Genomic DNA, 25,040 nt, shown 5'->3' with positions numbered 1-25,040 from the left:
GAGTTTGTTCAATGCGCTAGCTTCGAAAACACTGAAAACACTGCCTTAACGTTTCTCCGTAAACCGCTGCGACGAAACTGCACCGAGCGGTCAAAGGAGCACCTTTTGCTAGCTTTCGCTGCCTCCTCAAAGCTGAACAGACGACAAGTAGATCTACATTCTCTGCAGTCACAGGCAAGTCATAACAAAGAAAAAAATCTTTATTGATCCACTATTCCTGTATTTTTCAAGTTTTACAAGTTGCAAGAGCAATAACGGGAAGCAGCTCGCAGACGAAAACCTTCGAAATTGGCGCCTTGGCGGGGCCGCTGATCCCGGACGCTACGTTGAGGGCGTGAAGCTTGTAGCAGTCGCTAGATGTCCTCGCATATGGGCAATTTTTTCTTTCTTTTTTTTTTTTTCGTGGTAAAATTTTGCCGACACATCACTCCTTACAGTAAACAATTTTACACCTGTAAATAAAAAAATTGAAACTATGTTACCAACTGAGAACCGAACCTGGGTCTCTCGCCCGGTAGACAAGTTCTCTAACCACTGTACTACGACAATTTTGTTTTTCTTTATTACCATTTTTTAAAGAACACAGCATACACTCTGAATACACAACAACAAAGCAAAACAAAAGGAATGCTAAAAGCACTAGGCACGTACTGCCCAAAGCGCTAGATTTAAAAGGGCTTTACTGAAGCCAGCTGGTCCAGTACAGGTAGCCACTCCGAAGAATTATCTTTTTCTCCCACTGCCATTTCAGAGATGGGCTCCTCCGAACTACAAACGAGATCTTGTCTGACGATTTCTTGTACCGTTTGGGCAGCCGGGTGCGCAACCTGACATCCTTCTTTTAGGCTTCATGTCTGGAAGTTTTAATTTAGAAACATTACTTGAGCGGAAACCATCTCATTATTTAAATACCTGCAGAGCTAAAAAAATCATGCAGCCAACGGTACACGCTAACAGCCTTATTATATCTGCGCAGGCTTATAGGCGACAACAACAAACTATAATCAAAACCTCAACTGACTGAAACACTCATTCTGCTGACTCTATGGCACGTGCCATAACTAATGCTAACGCCCCAGGGAGGAGCATATTACCATAACATACGTGCATCAAAAAGCGAATCCCGCGCCCCGATTAACTTTCACAGCGTTGGCCTTTACTGCGACAGCCTAAGCGACAGAGGTGTGTCGCTTGAATACATCTACGAAACTGAAAAGCTTAACACATACGAAGCTGAACACCGCGTATAGAAAGAGTTTGTTCAATGCGCTAGCTTCGAAAACACTGAAAACACTGCCTTAACGTTTCTCCGTAAACCGCTGCGACGAAACTGCACAGAGCGGTCAAAGGAGCACCTTTTGCTACCTTTCGCTGCCTCCTCAAAGCTGAACAGACGACAAGTAGATCTACATTCTCTGCAGTCACAGGCAAGTCATAACAAAGAAAAAAATCTTTATTGATCCACTATTCCTGTATTTTTCAAGTTTTACAAGTTGCAAGAGCAATAACGGGAAGCAGCTCGCAGACGAAAACCTTCGAAATTGGCGCCTTGGCGGGGCCGCTGATCCCGGACGCTACGTTGAGGGCGTGAAGCTTGTAGCAGTCGCTAGATGTCCTCGCATATGGGCAATTTTTTTTTCTTTTTTTTTTTCGTGGTAAAATTTTGCCGACACATCACTCCTTACAGTAAACAATTTTACACCTGTAAATAAAAAAATTGAAACTATGTTACCAACTGAGAACCGAACCTGGGTCTCTCGCCCGGTAGACAAGTTCTCTAACCACTGTACTACGACAATTTTGTTTTTCTTTATTACCATTTTTTAAAGAACACAGCATACACTCAGAATACACAACAACAAAGCAAAACAAAAGGAATGCTAAAACCACTAGGCACGTACTGCCCAAAGCGCTAGATTTAAAAGGGCTTTACTGAAGCCAGCTGGTCCAGTACAGGTAGCCACTCCGAAGAATTATCTTTTTCTCCACTGCCATTTCAGAGATGGGCTCCTCCGAACTACAAACGAGATCTTGTCTGACGATTTCTTGTACCGTTTGGGGCAGCCGGGTGCGCAACCTGACATCCTTCTTTTAGGCTTCATGTCTGGAAGTTTTAATTTAGAAACATTACTTGAGCGGAAACCATCTCATTATTTAAATACCTGCAGAGCTAAAAAAATCATGCAGCCAACGGTACACGCTAACAGCCTTATTATATCTGCGCATGCTTATAGGCGACAGGAACAAACTATAATCAAAACCTCAACTGACTGAAACACTCATTCTGCTGACTCTATGGCACGTGCCATAACTAATGCTAACGCCCCAGGGAGGAGCATATTACCATAACATACGTGCATCAAAAAGCGAATCCCGCGCCCCGATTAACTTTCACAACGTTGGCCTTCACTGCGACAGCCTAAGCGACAGAGGTCTGTCGCTTGAATACATCGACGAAACTGAAAAGCTTAACACATACGAAGCTGAACACCGCGTATAGAAAGAGTTTGTTCAATGCGCTAGCTTCAAAAACACTGAAAACACTGCCTTAACGTTTCTCCGTAAACCGCTGCGACGAAACTGCACCGAGCGGTCAAAGGAGCACCTTTTGCTAGCTTTCGCTGCCTCCTCAAAGCTGAACAGACGACAAGTAGATCTACATTCTCTGCAGTCACAGGCAAGTCATAACAAAGAAAAAAATCTTTATTGATCCACTATTCCTGTATTTTTCAAGTTTTACAAGTTGCAAGAGCAATAACGGGAAGCAGCTCGCAGACGAAAACCTTCGAAATTGGCGCCTTGGCGGGGCCACTGATCCCGGAGGCTACGTTGAGGGCGTGAAGCTTGTAGCAGTCGCTAGATGTCCTCGCATATGGGCAATTTTTTTTCTTTTTTTTTTTTCGTGGTAAAATTTTGCCGACACATCACTCCTTACAGTAAACAATTTTACACCTGTAAATAAAAAAATTGAAACTATGTTACCAACTGAGAACCGAACCTGGGTCTCTCGCCCGGTAGACAAGTTCTCTAACCACTGTACTACGACAATTTTGTTTTTCTTTATTACCATTTTTTAAAGAACACAGCATACACTCTGAATACACAACAACAAAGCAAAACAAAAGGAATGCTAAAAGCACTAGGCACGTACTGCCCAAAGCGCTAGATTTAAAAGGGCTTTACTGAAGCCAGCTGGTCCAGTACAGGTAGCCACTCCGAAGAATTATCTTTTTCTCCCACTGCCATTTCAGAGATGGGCTCCTCCGAACTACAAACGAGATCTTGTCTGACGATTTCTTGTACCGTTTGGGGCAGCCGGGTGCGCAACCTGACATCCTTCTTTTAGGCTTCATGTCTGGAAGTTTTAATTTAGAAACATTACTTGAGCGGAAACCACCTCATTATTTAAATACCTGCAGAGCTAAAAAAATCATGCAGCCAACGGTACACGCTAACAGCCTTATTATATCTGCGCATGCTTATAGGCGACAGCAACAAACTATAATCAAAACCTCAACTGACTGAAACACTCATTCTGCTGACTCTATGGCACGTGCCATAACTAATGCTAACGCCCTAGGGAGGAGCATATTACCATAACATACGTGCATCAAAAAGCGAATCCCGCGCCCCGATTAACTTTCACAGCGTTGGCCTTTACTGCGACAGCCTAAGCGACAGAGGTGTGTCGCTTGAATACATCGACGAAACTGAAAAGCTTAACACATACGAAGCTGAACACCGCGTATAGAAAGAGTTTGTTCAATGCGCTAGCTTCGAAAACACTGAAAACACTGCCTTAACGTTTCTCCGTAAACCGCTGCGACGAAACTGCACCGAGCGGTCAAAGGAGCACCTTTTGCTAGCTTTCGCTGCCTCCTCAAAGCTGAACAGACGACAAGTAGATCTACATTCTCTGCAGTCACAGGCAAGTCATAACAAAGAAAAAAATCTTTATTGATCCACTATTCCTGTATTTTTCAAGTTTTACAAGTTGCAAGAGCAATAACGGGAAGCAGCTCGCAGACGAAAACCTTCGAAATTGGCGCCTTGGCGGGGCCGCTGATCCCGGACGCTACGTTGAGGGCGTGAAGCTTGTAGCAGTCGCTAGATGTCCTCGCATATGGGCAATTTTTTCTTTCTTTTTTTTTTTTTTCGTGGTAAAATTTTGCCGACACATCACTCCTTACAGTAAACAATTTTACACCTGTAAATAAAAAAAATTGAAACTATGTTACCAACCGAGAACCGAACCTGGGTCTCTCGCCCGGTAGACAAGCTCTCTAACCACTGTACTACGACAATTTTGTTTTTCTTTATTACCATTTTTTAAAGAACACAGCATACACTCTGAATACACAACAACAAAGCAAAACAAAAGGAATGCTAAAAGCACTAGGCACGTACTGCCCAAAGCGCTAGATTTAAAAGGGCTTTACTGAAGCCAGCTGGTCCAGTACAGGTAGCCACTCCGAAGAATTATCTTTTTCTCCCACTGCCATTTCAGAGATGGGCTCCTCCGAACTACAAACGAGATCTTGTCTGACGATTTCTTGTACCGTTTGGGGCAGCCGGGTGCGCAACCTGACATCCTTCTTTTAGGCTTCATGTCTGGAAGTTTTAATTTAGAAACATTACTTGAGCGGAAACCATCTCATTATTTAAATACCTGCAGAGCTAAAAAAATCATGCAGCCAACGGTACACGCTAACAGCCTTATTATATCTGCGCATGCTTATAGGCGACAGCAACAAACTATAATCAAAACCTCAACTGACTGAAACACTCATTCTGCTGACTCTATGGCACGTGCCATAACTAATGCTAACGCCCCAGGGAGGAGCATAGTACCATAACATACGTGCATCAAAAAGCGAATCCCGCGCCCCGATTAACTTTCACAACGTTGGCCTTTACTGCGACAGCCTAAGCGACAGAGGTCTGTCGCTTGAATACATCGACGAAACTGAAAAGCTTAACACATACGAAGCTGAACACCGCGTATAGAAAGAGTTTGTTCAATGCGCTAGCTTCAAAAACACTGAAAACACTGCCTTAACGTTTCTCCGTAAACCGCTGCGACGAAACTGCACCGAGCGGTCAAAGGAGCACCTTTTGCTAGCTTTCGCTGCCTCCTCAAAGCTGAACAGACGACAAGTAGATCTACATTCTCTGCAGTCACAGGCAAGTCATAACAAAGAAAAAAATCTTTATTGATCCACTATTCCTGTATTTTTCAAGTTTTACAAGTTGCAAGAGCAATAACGGGAAGCAGCTCGCAGACGAAAACCTTCGAAATTGGCGCCTTGGCGGGGCCACTGATCCCGGAGGCTACGTTGAGGGCGTGAAGCTTGTAGCAGTCGCTAGATGTCCTCGCATATGGGCAATTTTTTTTTCTTTTTTTTTTTTTCGTGGTAAAATTTTGCCGACACATCACTCCTTACAGTAAACAATTTTACACCTGTAAATAAAAAAATTGAAACTATGTTACCAACTGAGAACCGAACCTGGGTCTCTCGCCCGGTAGACAAGTTCTCTAACCACTGTACTACGACAATTTTGTTTTTCTTTATTACCATTTTTTAAAGAACACAGCATACACTCTGAATACACAACAACAAAGCAAAACAAAAGGAATGCTAAAAGCACTAGGCACGTACTGCCCAAAGCGCTAGATTTAAAAGGGCTTTACTGAAGCCAGCTGGTCCAGTACAGGTAGCCACTCCGAAGAATTATCTTTTTCTCCCACTGCCATTTCAGAGATGGGCTCCTCCGAACTACAAACGAGATCTTGTCTGACGATTTCTTGTACCGTTTGGGGCAGCCGGGTGCGCAACCTGACATCCTTCTTTTAGGCTTCATGTCTGGAAGTTTTAATTTAGAAACATTACTTGAGCGCAAACCACCTCATTATTTAAATACCTGCAGAGCTAAAAAAATTATGCAGCCAACGGTACACGCTAACAGCCTTATTATATCTGCGCATGCTTATAGGCGACAGCAACAAACTATAATCAAAACCTCAACTGACTGAAACACTCATTCTGCTGACTCTATGGCACGTGCCATAACTAATGCTAACGCCCCAGGGAGGAGCATATTACCATAACATACGTGCATCAAAAAGCGAATCCCGCGCCCCGATTAACTTTCACAGCGTTGGCCTTTACTGCGACAGCCTAAGCGACAGAGGTGTGTCGCTTGAATACATCGACGAAACTGAAAAGCTTAACACATACGAAGCTGAACACCGCGTATAGAAAGAGTTTGTTCAATGCGCTAGCTTCAAAAACACTGAAAACACTGCCTTAACGTTTCTCCGTAAACCGCTGCGACGAAACTGCACCGAGCGGTCAAAGGAGCACCTTTTGCTAGCTTTCGCTGCCTCCTCAAAGCTGAACAGACGACAAGTAGATCTACATTCTCTGCAGTCACAGGCAAGTCATAACAAAGAAAAAAATCTTTATTGATCCACTATTCCTGTATTTTTCAAGTTTTACAAGTTGCAAGAGCAATAACGGGAAGCAGCTCGCAGACGAAAACCTTCGAAATTGGCGCCTTGGCGGGGCCGCTGATCCCGGAGGCTACGTTGAGGGCATGAAGCTTGTAGCAGTCGCTAGATGTCCTCGCATATGGGCAATTTTTTTTTTCTTTTTTTTTTTCGTGGTAAAATTTTGCCGACACATCACTCCTTACAGTAAACAATTTTACACCTGTAAATAAAAAAATTGAAACTATGTTACCAACTGAGAACCGAACCTGGGTCTCTCGCCCGGTAGACAAGTTCTCTAACCACTGTACTACGACAATTTTGTTTTTCTTTATCACCATTTTTTAAAGAACACAGCATACACTCTGAATACACAACAACAAAGCAAAACAAAAGGAATGCTAAAAGCACTAGGCACGTACTGCCCAAAGCGCTAGATTTAAAAGGGCTTTACTGAAGCCAGCTGGTCCAGTACAGGTAGCCACTCCGAAGAATTATCTTTTTCTCCCACTGCCATTTCAGAGATGGGCTCCTCCGAACTACAAACGAGATCTTGTCTGACGATTTCTTGTACCGTTTGGGGCAGCCGGGTGCGCAACCTGACATCCTTCTTTTAGGCTTCATGTCTGGAAGTTTTAATTTAGAAACATTACTTGAGCGGAAACCATCTCATTATTTAAATACCTGCAGAGCTAAAAAAATCATGCAGCCAACGGTACACGCTAACAGCCTTATTATATCTGCGCATGCTTATAGGCGACAGCAACAAACTATAATCAAAACCTCAACTGACTGAAACACTCATTCTGCTGACTCTATGGCACGTGCCATAACTAATGCTAACGCCCCAGGGAGGAGCATATTACCATAACATACGTGCATCAAAAAGCGAATCCGGCGCCCCGATTAACTTTCACAACGTTGGCCTTCACTGCGACAGCCTAAGCGACAGAGGTCTGTCGCTTGAATACATCGACGAAACTGAAAAGCTTAACACATACGAAGCTGAACACCGCGTATAGAAAGAGTTTGTTCAATGCGCTAGCTTCAAAAACACTGAAAACACTGCCTTAACGTTTCTCCGTAAACCGCTGCGACGAAACTGCACCGAGCGGTCAAAGGAGCACCTTTTGCTAGCTTTCGCTGCCTCCTCAAAGCTGAACAGACGACAAGTAGATCTACATTCTCTGCAGTCACAGGCAAGTCATAACAAAGAAAAAAATCTTTATTCATCCACTATTCCTGTATTTTTCAAGTTTTACAAGTTGCAAGCGCAATAACGGGAAGCAGCTCGCAGACGAAAACCTTCGAAATTGGCGCCTTGGCGGGGCCACTGATCCCGGAGGCTACGTTGAGGGCGTGAAGCTTGTAGCAGTCGCTAGATGTCCTCGCATATGGGCAATTTTTTTTTTCTTTTTTTTTTTTTTTTTCGTGGTAAAATTTTGCCGACACATCACTCCTTACAGTAAACAATTTTACACCTGTAAATAAAAAAATTGAAACTATGTTACCAACTGAGAACCGAACCTGGGTCTCTCGCCCGGTAGACAAGTTCTCTAACCACTGTACTACGACAATTTTGTTTTTCTTTATTACCATTTTTTAAAGAACACAGCATACACTCTGAATACACAACAACAAAGCAAAACAAAAGGAATGCTAAAAGCACTAGGCACGTACTGCCCAAAGCGCTAGATTTAAAAGGGCTTTACTGAAGCCAGCTGGTCCAGTACAGGTAGCCACTCCGAAGAATTATCTTTTTCTCCCACTGCCATTTCAGAGATGGGCTCCTCCGAACTACAAACGAGATCTTGTCTGACGATTTCTTGTACCGTTTGGGGCAGCCGGGTGCGCAACCTGACATCCTTCTTTTAGGCTTCATGTCTGGAAGTTTTAATTTAGAAACATTACTTGAGCGGAAACCACCTCATTATTTAAATACCTGCAGAGCTAAAAAAATCATGCAGCCAACGGTACACGCTAACAGCCTTATTATATCTGCGCATGCTTATAGGTGACAGCAACAAACTATAATCAAAACCTCAACTGACTGAAACACTCATTCTGCTGACTCTATGGCACGTGCCATAACTAATGCTAACGCCCCAGGGAGGAGCATATTACCATAACATACGTGCATCAAAAAGCGAATCCCGCGCCCCGATTAACTTTCACAGCGTTGGCCTTTACTGCGACAGCCTAAGCGACAGAGGTGTGTCGCTTGAATACATCGACGAAACTGAAAAGCTTAACACATACGAAGCTGAACACCGCGTATAGAAAGAGTTTGTTCAATGCGCTAGCTTCGAAAACACTGAAAACACTGCCTTAACGTTTCTCCGTAAACCGCTGCGACGAAACTGCACCGAGCGGTCAAAGGAGCACCTTTTGCTAGCTTTCGCTGCCTCCTCAAAGCTGAACAGACGACAAGTAGATCTACATTCTCTGCAGTCACAGGCAAGTCATAACAAAGAAAAAAATCTTTATTGATCCACTATTCCTGTATTTTTCAAGTTTTACAAGTTGCAAGAGCAATAACGGGAAGCAGCTCGCAGACGAAAACCTTCGAAATTGGCGCCTTGGCGGGGCCGCTGATCCCGGACGCTACGTTGAGGGCGTGAAGCTTGTAGCAGTCGCTAGATGTCCTCGCATATGGGCAATTTTTTTTTCTTTTTTTTTTCGTGGTAAAATTTTGCCGACACATCACTCCTTACAGTAAACAATTTTACACCTGTAAATAAAAAAATTGAAACTATGTTACCAACTGAGAACCGAACCTGGGTCTCTCGCCCGGTAGACAAGTTCTCTAACCACTGTACTACGACAATTTTGTTTTTCTTTATTGCCATTTTTTAAAGAACACAGCATACACTCTGAATACACAACAACAAAGCAAAACAAAAGGAATGCTAAAAGCACTAGGCACGTACTGCCCAAAGCGCTAGATTTAAAAGGGCTTTACTGAAGCCAGCTGGTCCAGTACAGGTAGCCACTCCGAAGAATTATCTTTTTCTCCCACTGCCATTTCAGAGATGGGCTCCTCCGAACTACAAACGAGATCTTGTCTGACGATTTCTTGTACCGTTTGGGGCAGCCGGGTGCGCAACCTGACATCCTTCTTTTAGGCTTCATGTCTGGAAGTTTTAATTTAGAAACATTACTTGAGCGCAAACCACCTCATTATTTAAATACCTGCAGAGCTAAAAAAATTATGCAGCCAACGGTACACGCTAACAGCCTTATTATATCTGCGCATGCTTATAGGCGACAGCAACAAACTATAATCAAAACCTCAACTGACTGAAACACTCATTCTGCTGACTCTATGGCACGTGCCATAACTAATGCTAACGCCCCAGGGAGGAGCATATTACCATAACATACGTGCATCAAAAAGCGAATCCCGCGCCCCGATTAACTTTCACAGCGTTGGCCTTTACTGCGACAGCCTAAGCGACAGAGGTGTGTCGCTTGAATACATCGACGAAACTGAAAAGCTTAACACATACGAAGCTGAACACCGCGTATAGAAAGAGTTTGTTCAATGCGCTAGCTTCAAAAACACTGAAAACACTGCCTTAACGTTTCTCCGTAAACCGCTGCGACGAAACTGCACCGAGCGGTCAAAGGAGCACCTTTTGCTAGCTTTCGCTGCCTCCTCAAAGCTGAACAGACGACAAGTAGATCTACATTCTCTGCAGTCACAGGCAAGTCATAACAAAGAAAAAAATCTTTATTGATCCACTATTCCTGTATTTTTCAAGTTTTACAAGTTGCAAGAGCAATAACGGGAAGCAGCTCGCAGACGAAAACCTTCGAAATTGGCGCCTTGGCGGGGCCGCTGATCCCGGAGGCTACGTTGAGGGCGTGAAGCTTGTAGCAGTCGCTAGATGTCCTCGCATATGGGCAATTTTTTTTTTCTTTTTTTTTTCGTGGTAAAATTTTGCCGACACATCACTCCTTACAGTAAACAATTTTACACCTGTAAATAAAAAAATTGAAACTATGTTACCAACTGAGAACCGAACCTGGGTCTCTCGCCCGGTAGACAAGTTCTCTAACCACTGTACTACGACAATTTTGTTTTTCTTTATCACCATTTTTTAAAGAACACAGCATACACTCTGAATACACAACAACAAAGCAAAACAAAAGGAATGCTAAAAGCACTAGGCACGTACTGCCCAAAGCGCTAGATTTAAAAGGGCTTTACTGAAGCCAGCTGGTCCAGTACAGGTAGCCACTCCGAAGAATTATCTTTTTCTCCCACTGCCATTTCAGAGATGGGCTCCTCCGAACTACAAACGAGATCTTGTCTGACGATTTCTTGTACCGTTTGGGGCAGCCGGGTGCGCAACCTGACATCCTTCTTTTAGGCTTCATGTCTGGAAGTTTTAATTTAGAAACATTACTTGAGCGGAAACCATCTCATTATTTAAATACCTGCAGAGCTAAAAAAATCATGCAGCCAACGGTACACGCTAACAGCCTTATTATATCTGCGCATGCTTATAGGCGACAGCAACAAACTATAATCAAAACCTCAACTGACTGAAACACTCATTCTGCTGACTCTATGGCACGTGCCATAACTAATGCTAACGCCCCAGGGAGGAGCATATTACCATAACATACGTGCATCAAAAAGCGAATCCGGCGCCCCGATTAACTTTCACAACGTTGGCCTTCACTGCGACAGCCTAAGCGACAGAGGTCTGTCGCTTGAATACATCGACGAAACTGAAAAGCTTAACACATACGAAGCTGAACACCGCGTATAGAAAGAGTTTGTTCAATGCGCTAGCTTCAAAAACACTGAAAACACTGCCTTAACGTTTCTCCGTAAACCGCTGCGACGAAACTGCACCGAGCGGTCAAAGGAGCACCTTTTGCTAGCTTTCGCTGCCTCCTCAAAGCTGAACAGACGACAAGTAGATCTACATTCTCTGCAGTCACAGGCAAGTCATAACAAAGAAAAAAATCTTTATTGATCCACTATTCCTGTATTTTTCAAGTTTTACAAGTTGCAAGAGCAATAACGGGAAGCAGCTCGCAGACGAAAACCTTCGAAATTGGCGCCTTGGCGGGGCCGCTGATCCCGGAGGCTACGTTGAGGGCGTGAAGCTTGTAGCAGTCGCTAGATGTCCTCGCATATGGGCAATTTTTTTTTTCTTTTTTTTTTTCGTGGTAAAATTTTGCCGACACATCACTCCTTACAGTAAACAATTTTACACCTGTAAATAAAAAAATTGAAACTATGTTACCAACTGAGAACCGAACCTGGGTCTCTCGCCCGGTAGACAAGTTCTCTAACCACTGTACTACGACAATTTTGTTTTTCTTTATCACCATTTTTTAAAGAACACAGCATACACTCTGAATACACAACAACAAAGCAAAACAAAAGGAATGCTAAAAGCACTAGGCACGTACTGCCCAAAGCGCTAGATTTAAAAGGGCTTTACTGAAGCCAGCTGGTCCAGTACAGGTAGCCACTCCGAAGAATTATCTTTTTCTCCCACTGCCATTTCAGAGATGGGCTCCTCCGAACTACAAACGAGATCTTGTCTGACGATTTCTTGTACCGTTTGGGGCAGCCGGGTGCGCAACCTGACATCCTTCTTTTAGGCTTCATGTCTGGAAGTTTTAATTTAGAAACATTACTTGAGCGGAAACCATCTCATTATTTAAATACCTGCAGAGCTAAAAAAATCATGCAGCCAACGGTACACGCTAACAGCCTTATTATATCTGCGCATGCTTATAGGCGACAGCAACAAACTATAATCAAAACCTCAACTGACTGAAACACTCATTCTGCTGACTCTATGGCACGTGCCATAACTAATGCTAACGCCCCAGGGAGGAGCATATTACCATAACATACGTGCATCAAAAAGCGAATCCGGCGCCCCGATTAACTTTCACAACGTTGGCCTTCACTGCGACAGCCTAAGCGACAGAGGTCTGTCGCTTGAATACATCGACGAAACTGAAAAGCTTAACACATACGAAGCTGAACACCGCGTATAGAAAGAGTTTGTTCAATGCGCTAGCTTCAAAAACACTGAAAACACTGCCTTAACGTTTCTCCGTAAACCGCTGCGACGAAACTGCACCGAGCGGTCAAAGGAGCACCTTTTGCTAGCTTTCGCTGCCTCCTCAAAGCTGAACAGACGACAAGTAGATCTACATTCTCTGCAGTCACAGGCAAGTCATAACAAAGAAAAAAATCTTTATTGATCCACTATTCCTGTATTTTTCAAGTTTTACAAGTTGCAAGCGCAATAACGGGAAGCAGCTCGCAGACGAAAACCTTCGAAATTGGCGCCTTGGCGGGGCCACTGATCCCGGAGGCTACGTTGAGGGCGTGAAGCTTGTAGCAGTCGCTAGATGTCCTCGCATATGGGCAATTTTTTTTTTCTTTTTTTTTTTTTTCGTGGTAAAATTTTGCCGACACATCACTCCTTACAGTAAACAATTTTACACCTGTAAATAAAAAAATTGAAACTATGTTACCAACTGAGAACCGAACCTGGGTCTCTCGCCCGGTAGACAAGTTCTCTAACCACTGTACTACGACAATTTTGTTTTTCTTTATTACCATTTTTTAAAGAACACAGCATACACTCTGAATACACAACAACAAAGCAAAACAAAAGGAATGCTAAAAGCACTAGGCACGTACTGCCCAAAGCGCTAGATTTAAAAGGGCTTTACTGAAGCCAGCTGGTCCAGTACAGGTAGCCACTCCGAAGAATTATCTTTTTCTCCCACTGCCATTTCAGAGATGGGCTCCTCCGAACTACAAACGAGATCTTGTCTGACGATTTCTTGTACCGTTTGGGGCAGCCGGGTGCGCAACCTGACATCCTTCTTTTAGGCTTCATGTCTGGAAGTTTTAATTTAGAAACATTACTTGAGCGGAAACCACCTCATTATTTAAATACCTGCAGAGCTAAAAAAATCATGCAGCCAACGGTACACGCTAACAGCCTTATTATATCTGCGCATGCTTATAGGTGACAGCAACAAACTATAATCAAAACCTCAACTGACTGAAACACTCATTCTGCTGACTCTATGGCACGTGCCATAACTAATGCTAACGCCCCAGGGAGGAGCATATTACCATAACATACGTGCATCAAAAAGCGAATCCCGCGCCCCGATTAACTTTCACAGCGTTGGCCTTTACTGCGACAGCCTAAGCGACAGAGGTGTGTCGCTTGAATACATCGACGAAACTGAAAAGCTTAACACATACGAAGCTGAACACCGCGTATAGAAAGAGTTTGTTCAATGCGCTAGCTTCGAAAACACTGAAAACACTGCCTTAACGTTTCTCCGTAAACCGCTGCGACGAAACTGCACCGAGCGGTCAAAGGAGCACCTTTTGCTAGCTTTCGCTGCCTCCTCAAAGCTGAACAGACGACAAGTAGATCTACATTCTCTGCAGTCACAGGCAAGTCATAACAAAGAAAAAAATCTTTATTGATCCACTATTCCTGTATTTTTCAAGTTTTACAAGTTGCAACAGCAATAACGGGAAGCAGCTCGCAGACGAAAACCTTCGAAATTGGCGCCTTGGCGGGGCCGCTGATCCCGGACGCTACGTTGAGGGCGTGAAGCTTGTAGCAGTCGCTAGATGTCCTCGCATATGGGCAATTTTTTTTTCTTTTTTTTTTCGTGGTAAAATTTTGCCGACACATCACTCCTTACAGTAAACAATTTTACACCTGTAAATAAAAAAATTGAAACTATGTTACCAACTGAGAACCGAACCTGGGTCTCTCGCCCGGTAGACAAGTTCTCTAACCACTGTACTACGACAATTTTGTTTTTCTTTATCACCATTTTTTAAAGAACACAGCATACACTCTGAATACACAACAACAAAGCAAAACAAAAGGAATGCTAAAAGCACTAGGCACGTACTGCCCAAAGCGCTAGATTTAAAAGGGCTTTACTGAAGCCAGCTGGTCCAGTACAGGTAGCCACTCCGAAGAATTATCTTTTTCTCCCACTGCCATTTCAGAGATGGGCTCCTCCGAACTACAAACGAGATCTTGTCTGACGATTTCTTGTACCGTTTGGGGCAGCCGGGTGCGCAACCTGACATCCTTCGTTTAGGCTTCATGTCTGGAAGTTTTAATTTAGAAACATTACTTGAGCGGAAACCATCTCATTATTTAAATACCTGCAGAGCTAAAAAAATCATGCAGCCAACGGTACACGCTAACAGCCTTATTATATCTGCGCATGCTTATAGGCGACAGCAACAAACTATAATCAAAACCTCAACTGACTGAAACACTCATTCTGCTGACTCTATGGCACGTGCCATAACTAATGCTAACGCCCCAGGGAGGAGCATATTACCATAACATACGTGCATCAAAAAGCGAATCCGGCGCCCCGATTAACTTTCACAACGTTGGCCTTCACTGCGACAGCCTAAGCGACAGAGGTCTGTCGCTTGAATACATCGACGAAACTGAAAAGCTTAACACATACGAAGCTGAACACCGCGTATAGAAAGAGTTTGTTCAATGCGCTAGCTTCAAAAACACTGAAAACACTGCCTTAACGTTTCTCCGTAAACCGCTGCGACGAAACTGCACCGAGCGGTCAAAGGAGCACCTTTTGCTAGCTTTCGCTGCCTCCTCAAAGCTGAACAGACGACAAGTAGATCTACATTCTCTGCAGTCACAGGCAAGTCATAACAAAGAAAAAAATCTTTATTGATCCACTATTCCTGTATTTTTCAAGTTTTACAAGTTGCAAGCGCAATAACGGGAAGCAGCTCGCAGACGAAAACCTTCGAAATTGGCGCCTTGGCGGGGCCACTGATCCCGGAGGCTACGTTGAGGGCGTGAAGCTTGTAGCAGTCGCTAGATGTCCTCGCATATGGGCAATTTTTTTTTTTCTTTTTTTTTTTTTTCGTGGTAAAATTTTGCCGACACATCACTCCTTACAGTAAACAATTTTACACCTGTAAATAAAAAAATTGAAACTATGTTACCAACTGAGAACCGAACCTGGGTCTCTCGCCCGGTAGACAAGTTCTCTAACCACTGTACTACGACAATTTTGTTTTTCTTTATTACCATTTTTTAAAGAACACAGCATACACTCTGAATACACAACAACAAAGCAAAACAAAAGGAATGCTAAAAGCACTAGGCACGTACTGCCCAAAGCGCTAGATTTAAAAGGGCTTTACTGAAGCCAGCTGGTCCAGTACAGGTAGCCACTCCGAAGAATTATCTTTTTCTCCCACTGCCATTTCAGAGATGGGCTCCTCCGAACTACAAACGAGATCTTGTCTGACGATTTCTTGTACCGTTTGGGGCAGCCGGGTGCGCAACCTGACATCCTTCTTTTAGGCTTCATGTCTGGAAGTTTTAATTTAGAAACATTACTTGAGCGGAAACCACCTCATTATTTAAATACCTGCAGAGCTAAAAAAAGTCATGCAGCCAACGGTACACGCTAACAGCCTTATTATATCTGCGCATGCTTATAGGTGACAGCAACAAACTATAATCAAAACCTCAACTGACTGAAACACTCATTCTGCTGACTCTATGGCACGTGCCATAACTAATGCTAACGCCCCAGGGAGGAGCATATTACCATAACATACGTGCATCAAAAAGCGAATCCCGCGCCCCGATTAACTTTCACAGCGTTGGCCTTTACTGCGACAGCCTAAGCGACAGAGGTGTGTCGCTTGAATACATCGACGAAACTGAAAAGCTTAACACATACGAAGCTGAACACCGCGTATAGAAAGAGTTTGTTCAATGCGCTAGCTTCGAAAACACTGAAAACACTGCCTTAACGTTTCTCCGTAAACCGCTGCGACGAAACTGCACCGAGCGGTCAAAGGAGCACCTTTTGCTAGCTTTCGCTGCCTCCTCAAAGCTGAACAGACGACAAGTAGATCTACATTCTCTGCAGTCACAGGCAAGTCATAACAAAGAAAAAAATCTTTATTGATCCACTATTCCTGTATTTTTCAAGTTTTACAAGTTGCAAGAGCAATAACGGGAAGCAGCTCGCAGACGAAAACCTTCGAAATTGGCGCCTTGGCGGGGCCGCTGATCCCGGACGCTACGTTGAGGGCGTGAAGCTTGTAGCAGTCGCTAGATGTCCTCGCATATGGGCAATTTTTTTTTCTTTTTTTTTTTCGTGGTAAAATTTTGCCGACACATCACTCCTTACAGTAAACAATTTTACACCTGTAAATAAAAAAATTGAAACTATGTTACCAACTGAGAACCGAACCTGGGTCTCTCGCCCGGTAGACAAGTTCTCTAACCACTGTACTACGACAATTTTGTTTTTCTTTATTGCCATTTTTTAAAGAACACAGCATACACTCTGAATACACAACAACAAAGCAAAACAAAAGGAATGCTAAAAGCACTAGGCACGTACTGCCCATAGCGCTAGATTTAAAAGGGCTTTACTGAAGCCAGCTGGTCCAGTACAGGTAGCCACTCCGAAGAATTATCTTTTTCTCCCACTGCCATTTCAGAGATGGGCTCCTCCGAACTACAAACGAGATCTTGTCTGACGATTTCTTGTACCGTTTGGGGCAGCCGGGTGCGCAACCTGACATCCTTCTTTTAGGCTTCATGTCTGGAAGTTTTAATTTAGAAACATTACTTGAGCGGAAACCATCTCATTATTTAAATACCTGCAGAGCTAAAAAAATCATGCAGCCAACGGTACACGCTAACAGCCTTATTATATCTGCGCATGCTTATAGGCGACAGCAACAAACTATAATCAAAACCTCAACTGACTGAAACACTCATTCTGCTGACTCTATGGCACGTGCCATAACTAATGCTAACGCCCCAGGGATGAGCATATTACCATAACATACGTGCATCAAAAAGCGAATCCCGCGCCCCGATTAACTTTCACAACGTTGGCCTTCACTGCGACAGCCTAAGCGACAGAGGTCTGTCGCTTGAATACATCGACGAAACTGAAAAGCTTAACACATACGAAGCTGAACACCGCGTATAGAAAGAGTTTGTTCAATGCGCTAGCTTCAAAAACACTGAAAACACTGCATTAACGTTTCTCCGTAAACCGCTGCGACGAAACTGCACCGAGCGGTCAAAGGAGCACCTTTTGCTAGCTTTCGCTGCCTCCTCAAAGCTGAACAGACGACAAGTAGATCTACATTCTCTGCAGTCACAGGCAAGTCATAACAAAGAAAAAAATCTTTATTGATCCACTATTCCTGTATTTTTCAAGTTTTACAAGTTGCAAGAGCAATAACGGGAAGCAGCTCGCAGACGAAAACCTTCGAAATTGGCGCCTTGGCGGGGCCGCTGATCCCGGAGGCTACGTTGAGGGCGTGAAGCTTGTAGCAGTCGCTAGATGTCCTCGCATATGGGCAATTTTTTTTTCTTTTTTTTTTCGTGGTAAAATTTTGCCGACACATCACTCCTTACAGTAAACAATTTTACACCTGTAAATAAAAAAATTGAAACTATGTTACCAACTGAGAACCGAACCTGGGACTCTCGCCCGGTAGACAAGTTCTCTAACCACTGTACTACGACAATTTTGTTTTTCTTTATTACCATTTTTTAAAGAACACAGCATACACTCTGAATACACAACAACAAAGCAAAACAAAAGGAATGCTAAAAGCACTAGGCACGTACTGCCCAAAGCGCTAGATTTAAAAGGGCTTTTCTGAAGCCAGCTGGTCCAGTACAGGTAGCCACTCCGAAAAATTATCTTTTTCTCCCACTGCCATTTCAGAGATGGGCTCCTCCGAACTACAAACGAGATCTTGTCTGACGATTTCTTGTACCGTTTGGGGCAGCCGGGTGCGCAACCTGACATCCTTCTTTTAGGCTTCATGTCTGGAAGTTTAAATTTAGAAAAATTACTTGAGCGGAAACCACCTCATTATTTAAATACCTGCAGAGCTAAAAAAATCATGCAGCCAACGGTACACGCTAACAGCCTTATTATATCTGCGCATGCTTATAGGCGACAGCAACAAACTATAATCAAAACCTCAACTGACTGAAACACTCATTCTGCTGACTCTATGGCACGTGTCATAACTAATGCTAACGCCCCAGGGAGGAGCATATTACCATAACATACGTGCATCAAAAAGCGAATCCCGCGCCCCGATTAACTTTCACAGCGTTGGCCTTTACTGCGACAGCCTAAGCGACAGAGGTGTGTCGCTTGAATACATCGACGAAACTGAAAAGCTTAACACATACGAAGCTGAACACCGCGTATAGAAAGAGTTTGTTCAATGCGCTAGCTTCGAAAACACTGAAAACACTGCCTTAACGTTTCTCCGTAAACCGCTGCGACGAAACTGCACCGAGCGGTCAAAGGAGCACCTTTTGCTAGCTTTCGCTGCCTCCTCAAAGCTGAACAGACGACAAGTAGATCTACATTCTCTGCAGTCACAGGCAAGTCATAACAAAGAAAAAAATCTTTATTGATCCACTATTCCTGTATTTTTCAAGTTTTACAAGTTGCAAGAGCAATAACGGGAAGCAGCTCGCAGACGAAAACCTTCGAAATTGGCGCCTTGGCGGGGCCGCTGATCCCGGACGCTACGTTGAGGGCGTGAAGCTTGTAGCAGTCGCTAGATGTCCTCGCATATGGGCAATTTTTTTTTCTTTTTTTTTTTCGTGGTAAAATTTTGCCGACACATCACTCCTTACAGTAAACAATTTTACACCTGTAAATAAAAAAATTGAAACTATGTTACCAACTGAGAACCGAACCTGGGTCTCTCGCCCGGTAGACAAGTTCTCTAACCACTGTACTACGACAATTTTGTTTTTCTTTATTACCATTTTTTAAAGAACACAGCATACACTCAGAATACACAACAACAAAGCAAAACAAAAGGAATGCTAAAACCACTAGGCACGTACTGCCCAAAGCGCTAGATTTAAAAGGGCTTTACTGAAGCCAGCTGGTCCAGTACAGGTAGCCACTCCGAAGAATTATCTTTTTCTCCACTGCCATTTCAGAGATGGGCTCCTCCGAACTACAAACGAGATCTTGTCTGACGATTTCTTGTACCGTTTGGGGCAGCCGGGTGCGCAACCTGACATCCTTCTTTTAGGCTTCATGTCTGGAAGTTTTAATTTAGAAACATTACTTGAGCGGAAACCATCTCATTATTTAAATACCTGCAGAGCTAAAAAAATCATGCAGCCAACGGTACACGCTAACAGCCTTATTATATCTGCGCATGCTTATAGGCGACAGGAACAAACTATAATCAAAACCTCAACTGACTGAAACACTCATTCTGCTGACTCTATGGCACGTGCCATAACTAATGCTAACGCCCCAGGGAGGAGCATATTACCATAACATACGTGCATCAAAAAGCGAATCCCGCGCCCCGATTAACTTTCACAACGTTGGCCTTCACTGCGACAGCCTAAGCGACAGAGGTCTGTCGCTTGAATACATCGACGAAACTGAAAAGCTTAACACATACGAAGCTGAACACCGCGTATAGAAAGAGTTTGTTCAATGCGCTAGCTTCAAAAACACTGAAAACACTGCCTTAACGTTTCTCCGTAAACCGCTGCGACGATACTGCACCGAGCGGTCAAAGGAGCACCTTTTGCTAGCTTTCGCTGCCTCCTCAAAGCTGAACAGACGACAAGTAGATCTACATTCTCTGCAGTCACAGGCAAGTCATAACAAAGAAAAAAATCTTTATTGATCCACTATTCCTGTATTTTTCAAGTTTTACAAGTTGCAAGAGCAATAACGGGAAGCAGCTCGCAGACGAAAACCTTCGAAATTGGCGCCTTGGCGGGGCCACTGATCCCGGAGGCTACGTTGAGGGCGTGAAGCTTGTAGCAGTCGCTAGATGTCCTCGCATATGGGCAATTTTTTTTCTTTTTTTTTTCGTGGTAAAATTTTGCCGACACATCACTCCTTACAGTAAACAATTTTACACCTGTAAATAAAAAAATTGAAACTATGTTACCAACTGAGAACCGAACCTGGGTCTCTCGCCCGGTAGACAAGTTCTCTAACCACTGTACTACGACAATTTTGTTTTTCTTTATTACCATTTTTTAAAGAACACAGCATACACTCTGAATACACAACAACAAAGCAAAACAAAAGGAATGCTAAAAGCACTAGGCACGTACTGCCCAAAGCGCTAGATTTAAAAGGGCTTTACTGAAGCCAGCTGGTCCAGTACAGGTAGCCACTCCGAAGAATTATCTTTTTCTCCCACTGCCATTTCAGAGATGGGCTCCTCCGAACTACAAACGAGACCTTGTCTGACGATTTCTTGTACCGTTTGGGGCAGCCGGGTGCGCAACCTGACATCCTTCTTTTAGGCTTCATGTCTGGAAGTTTTAATTTAGAAACATTACTTGAGCGGAAACCACCTCATTATTTAAATACCTGCAGAGCTAAAAAAATCATGCAGCCAACGGTACACGCTAACAGCCTTATTATATCTGCGCAGGCTTATAGGCGACAGCAACAAACTATAATCAAAACCTCAACTGACTGAAACACTCATTCTGCTGACTCTATGGCACGTGCCATAACTAATGCTAACGCCCCAGGGAGGAGCATATTACCATAACATACGTGCATCAAAAAGCGAATCCCGCGCCCCGATTAACTTTCACAGCGTTGGCCTTTACTGCGACAGCCTAAGCGACAGAGGTGTGTCGCTTGAATACATCGACGAAACTGAAAAGCTTAACACATACGAAGCTGAACACCGCGTATAGAAAGAGTTTGTTCAATGCGCTAGCTTCGAAAACACTGAAAACACTGCCTTAACGTTTCTCCGTAAACCGCTGCGACGAAACTGCACCGAGCGGTCAAAGGAGCACCTTTTGCTAGCTTTCGCTGCCTCCTCAAAGCTGAACAGACGACAAGTAGATCTACATTCTCTGCAGTCACAGGCAAGTCATAACAAAGAAAAAAATCTTTATTGATCCACTATTCCTGTATTTTTCAAGTTTTACAAGTTGCAAGAGCAATAACGGGAAGCAGCTCGCAGACGAAAACCTTCGAAATTGGCGCCTTGGCGGGGCCACTGATCCCGGAGGCTACGTTGAGGGCGTGAAGCTTGTAGCAGTCGCTAGATGTCCTCGCATATGGGCAATTTTTTTTTCTTTTTTTTTTTTCGTGGTAAAATTTGCCGACACATCACTCCTTACAGTAAACAATTTTACACCTGTAAATAAAAAAATTGAAACTATGTTACCAACTGAGGACCGAACCTGGGTCTCTCGCCCGGTAGACAAGTTCTCTAACCACTGTACTACGACAATTTTGTTTTTCTTTACTACCATTTTTTAAAGAACACAGCATACACTCTGAATACACAACAACAAAGCAAAACAAAAGGAATGCTAAAAGCACTAGGCACGTACTGCCCAAAGCGCTAGATTTAAAAGGGCTTTACTGAAGCCAGCTGGTCCAGTACAGGTAGCCACTCCGAAGAATTATCTTTTTCTCCCACTGCCATTTCAGAGATGGGCTCCTCCGAACTACAAACGAGATCTTGTCTGACGATTTCTTGTACCGTTTGGGGCAGCCGGGTGCGCAACCTGACATCCTTCTTTTAGGCTTCATGTCTGGAAGTTTTAATTTAGAAACATTACTTGAGCGGAAACCACCTCATTATTTAAATACCTGCAGAGCTAAAAAAATCATGCAGCCAACGGTACACGCTAACAGCCTTATTATATCTGCGCATGCTTATAGGCGACAGCAACAAACTATAATCAAAACCTCAACTGACTGAAACACTCATTCTGCTGACTCTATGGCACGTGCCATAACTAATGCTAACGCCCCAGGGAGGAGCATATTACCATAACATACGTGCATCAAAAAGCGAATCCCGCGCCCCGATTAACTTTCACAGCGTTGGCCTTTACTGCGACAGCCTAAGCGACAGAGGTGTGTCGCTTGAATACATCGACGAAACTGAAAAGCTTAACACATACGAAGCTGAACACCGCGTATAGAAAGAGTTTGTTCAATGCGCTAGCTTCGAAAACACTGAAAACACTGCCTTAACGTTTCTCCGTAAACCGCTGCGACGAAACTGCACCGAGCGGTCAAAGGAGCACCTTTTGCTAGCTTTCGCTGCCTCCTCAAAGCTGAACAGACGACAAGTAGATCTACATTCTCTGCAGTCACAGGCAAGTCATAACAAAGAAAAAAATCTTTATTGATCCACTATTCCTGTATTTTTCAAGTTTTACAAGTTGCAAGAGCAATAACGGGAAGCAGCTCGCAGACGAAAACCTTCGAAATTGGCGCCTTAGCGGGGCCGCTGATCCCGGACGCTACGTTGAGGGCGTGAAGCTTGTAGCAGTCGCTAGATGTCCTCGCATATGGGCAATTTTTTTTTCTTTTTTTTTTCGTGGTAAAATTTTGCCGACACATGACTCCTTACAGTAAACAATTTTACACCTGTAAATAAAAAAATTGAAACTATGTTACCAACTGAGAACCGAACCTGGGTCTCTCGCCCGGTAGACAAGTTCTCTAACCACTGTACTACGACAATTTTGTTTTTCTTTATTACCATTTTTTAAAGAACACAGCATACACTCTGAATACACAACAACAAAGCAAAACAAAAGGAATGCTAAAAGCACTAGGCACGTACTGCCCATAGCGCTAGATTTAAAAGGGCTTTACTGAAGCCAGCTGGTCCAGTACAGGTAGCCACTCCGAAGAATTATCTTTTTCTCCCACTGCCATTTCAGAGATGGGCTCCTCCGAACTACAAACGAGATCTTGTCTGACGATTTCTTGTACCGTTTGGGGCAGCCGGGTGCGCAACCTGACATCCTTCTTTTAGGCTTCATGTCTGGAAGTTTTAATTTAGAAACATTACTTGAGCGGAAACCATCTCATTATTTAAATACCTGCAGAGCTAAAAAAATCATGCAGCCAACGGTACACGCTAACAGCCTTATTATATCTGCGCATGCTTATAAGCGACAGCAACAAACTATAATCAAAACCTCAACTGACTGAAACACTCATTCTGCTGACTCTATGGCACGTGCCATAACTAATGCTAACGCCCCAGGGAGGAGCATATTACCATAACATACGTGCATCAAAAAGCGAATCCCGCGCCCCGATTAACTTTCACAACGCTGGCCTTCACTGCGACAGCCTAAGCGACAGAGGTCTGTCGCTTGAATACATCGACGAAACTGAAAAGCTTAACACATACGAAGCTGAACACCGCGTATAGAAAGAGTTTGTTCAATGCGCTAGCTTCAAAAACACTGAAAACACTGCCTTAACGTTTCTCCGTAAACCGCTGCGACGAAACTGCACCGAGCGGTCAAAGGAGCACCTTTTGCTAGCTTTCGCTGCCTCCTCAAAGCTGAACAGACGACAAGTAGATCTACATTCTCTGCAGTCACAGGCAAGTCATAACAAAGAAAAAAATCTTTATTGATCCACTATTCCTGTATTTTTCAAGTTTTACAAGTTGCAAGAGCAATAACGGGAAGCAGCTCGCAGACGAAAACCTTCGAAATTGGCACCTTGGCGGGGCCGCTGATCCCGGAGGCTACGTTGAGGGCGTGAAGCTTGTAGCAGTCGCTAGATGTCCTCGCATATGGGCAATTTTTTTTTCTTTTTTTTTTTCGTGGTAAAATTTTGCCGACACATCACTCCTTACAGTAAACAATTTTACACCTGTAAATAAAAAAATTGAAACTATGTTACCAACTGAGAACCGAACCTGGGTCTCTCGCCCGGTAGACAAGTTCTCTAACCACTGTACTACGACAATTTTGTTTTTCTTTATTACCATTTTTTAAAGAACACAGCATACACTCTGAATACACAACAACAAAGCAAAACAAAAGGAATGCTAAAAGCACTAGGCACGTACTGCCCAAAGCGCTAGATTTAAAAGGGCTTTACTGAAGCCAGCTGGTCCAGTACAGGTAGCCACTCCGAAGAATTATCTTTTTCTCCCACTGCCATTTCAGAGATGGGCTCCTCCGAACTACAAACGAGATCTTGTCTGACGATTTCTTGTACCGTTTGGGGCAGCCGGGTGCGCAACCTGACATCCTTCTTTTAGGCTTCATGTCTGGAAGTTTTAATTTAGAAACATTACTTGAGCGGAAACCACCTCATTATTTAAATACCTGCAGAGCTAAAAAAATCATGCAGCCAACGGTACACGCTAACAGCCTTATTATATCTGCGCATGCTTATAGGTGACAGCAACAAACTATAATCAAAACCTCAACTGACTGAAACACTCATTCTGCTGACTCTATGGCACGTGCCATAACTAATGCTAACGCCCCAGGGAGGAGCATATTACCATAACATACGTGCATCAAAAAGCGAATCCCGCGCCCCGATTAACTTTCACAGCGTTGGCCTTTACTGCGACAGCCTAAGCGACAGAGGTGTGTCGCTTGAATACATCGACGAAACTGAAAAGCTTAACACATACGAAGCTGAACACCGCGTATAGAAA

The sequence above is a fragment of the Amblyomma maculatum genome, chromosome 2, assembly GCF_055883805.1.
Source record: "Amblyomma maculatum isolate TAMU_Amacu chromosome 2, ASM5588380v1, whole genome shotgun sequence".
NCBI lineage: Eukaryota > Metazoa > Arthropoda > Arachnida > Ixodida > Ixodidae > Amblyomma > Amblyomma maculatum.
The sequence above is the reverse complement of the archived record's forward strand: the minus strand, read 5'-3'. Positions refer to the sequence as shown.